Here is a 2695-nt window from a genome sequence, read left to right on the forward strand (position 1 = left end):
AAAATTGGTTAAAATATGGAGGAAAATTTTGCTATATGGGCCATCATCGATGGTTGGAAGTTGATCATCCATTTCGATTTCAATAAGATATATTTGATGGTACTATAGAATTTTGATCTACTCCTGTACCACCATTTGAAATTGAGATTCTTATACAAATGCATAGCATGAATCACAGGTATGGTAAGATTTTCAAATATTCTAAGAAAAGAGGAAGGAAAGATGATAAATTCAACGAATGAAGGATTGTCAGAGGATGTCATTACTCACAATCTTGATGCAAGAGTGTTTGAGGATGATGACAACTTCAATGATGATGATGATGATCATATAGATAAAGTTGAAATAATAATGGCACAATGGAGGTATCTACACATAGAGTTGTTAAGCAGTTGTGGAAGAAAAAGAGTATTTTTTTATTTATCTTATTGAGAGTACAATCTTCTCAAGCATAATCTTAATGTAATACATATACAAAAAAAATATTTATGATGATTTGATTGGAGTATTATTAAATCTTGATGAAAAAAATAAAGATAATTTAAAGATATATTTAGATTTGAAAGAGATGGACATAAGACAAGAGCTTCATCTCAAAGAGCTTGTTAATGGTAAAGTTTATATACCTCCTATATATTATACAAGATCCATTTGAGAGAAAAAATCTTTTTCTGACATTTTTAAAGAATATCAAGGTTCCTAATAGTTATGCATTGAATATTTCAAGATATGTAAATCTCAAAGAGTCGAAACTTTCAAACCTTAAAAGTCATGGTGGGCACATTTTGATGTAAGACATTTTTTCACTTGCTTTAAGGTCATCACATAAGTTGTTGTTATTATTGCTCAATTGTCATCATTTTTTAAGTCATCATGTTTCAAAATCCTTGATCTATGAGAGCTTGATCAATTAGAGTCTGGTGTTGTACTTACACTTTACCATATGGAGAAGATCTTAATTTTTTTCAAATTTTTTCACCATCATGATTCATCTACTTGTTCATTTAGTTATGGAAGCAAAATTTGGTGGACCGGTATACTATAGATGGATGAATCTGATTGAAAGGTGATATTACCAAACTTTGTAGTTATAATTTAAAAATATTTAGTGTAAGTAGTATCGTACTCATATTAATATTTTAATAAATTTTTAATTATTGAAAGTATCTTATGTATTTAAAGGATTATGTATGAAATATGGTCTATCCCGAAGGCTCAATTATGGAAGGATATATTGCTGAAGAGTATTTGACATTTTATTCAAGATATCTTGAAAGTGTAGAAATCATATTTTTAATCAACCTCAAAGAAATTATGATATTATTGATAACTCAAAAATTTATGAGTTCTCGACTATTGGAAGAGTTTTGGACAAGATTGAAAGTATGATTCTTAACAAAAGATCTTTGGCATAAGCCCATTGTTTTGTGTTACTTCATAATGATATAATGTCATAGTAACACAGATTAGTATAGTCATATTGATTTTTTTTCATTATCATTATATATAATATTCTTAATCAATATATTAATTTTTTTGTAGCGAATTTTTGGTTGCTCAAAGATGAGCAAATAATAGCATTTGACCCAATTCAAGGATTGAGTAATGATGATTGATTGAGTTATTCCCTAAATGGCTTTTCAAATAGGTTATTTAGCTATGTGAGGAGAAGAATTGATTTTGGAATATATTTATTAATATCAAATAAATAATATATTAACAATTTGATTATAATTTTTAGATACAAATGATGATGGAGAGTAGCGATTCAGATGAATTAATTGTTATTGCTCAAGATCTTAATAATATTGTCAATGGATATAATGATTTCATCATTAGTGGGTTCAAATTTTATACAAAAGAATGTGAAAAATTTAAAAAAATTCAGAACAATAGAGTCATGGTGGAAGTAGATGGTAAGACTTATTATGGTGTACTTATAGATATTTTTGAGTTGGATTATTATGAAAAATTTAAAGTTGTATTATTTTGATGTAATTGGATGGATATAAACTTGCCAAAAGGCTTGAAGTAAGATACGAATGGATTTACACTTGTACATTTTTTAAGATTGATACATACTGGTGTATTATTAAAGGATGATCCATTTATCTTTTTATTTCGAGCTCATCAAGTATTTTTTGTAAAAGACTCAAAAGATAAGGATTGGACTGTTGTTGTGAGAATGAAACCTAGAGACTTGTATGACATGGGACACGGGTTGGAAATAGAGGATGATAAGACTTATACATAGTATATGCCTTACAATCTTGTCTCGACTGATGATCTAAATGCTACGAGCTTGATTAGGATAGATATTGAAGAAAAAACTATTGATCGATTCTTAATTGATAAGAGATATTTAAGATGTGCATAATATGTATTGAATATTGTATTATATTATCATGTTTATTTACTAGTTCTTATTTTTTATTAGCAACTCAGTCGGTACCATATTTATTATTTGATAATTTATGCTAATTAATTTTTATTTCTATTTGTGAATACTAGGTATTATCATGCCTTGACATAGATGATTTGATAATATTGAGTTATAGACTTTCCAGATGGATCGTGTTCTGATCAGTCCTGATAGTCGAGACAGCCATAGCAGTTCGAGATCAGACCATCATCTACATAGCAGGCCGAGACCAATCCTTCTTTATCCTTGTAGCAGTTTGAGCCATAGCATGAT

At 28.4% G+C, this 2695-nt stretch overlaps 1 pseudogene; it reads left to right on the top strand.

Moving 5' to 3' along the window:
• Positions 1 to 1750: 1750 nt before the first annotated feature.
• LOC140857974 (uncharacterized) lies at positions 1751 to 2377 on the top strand (annotated as a pseudogene).
• Positions 2378 to 2695: the final 318 nt, after the last annotated feature.

Source organism: Elaeis guineensis, chromosome 5 (genome assembly GCF_000442705.2).
Source record: "Elaeis guineensis isolate ETL-2024a chromosome 5, EG11, whole genome shotgun sequence".
NCBI lineage: Eukaryota > Viridiplantae > Streptophyta > Magnoliopsida > Arecales > Arecaceae > Elaeis > Elaeis guineensis.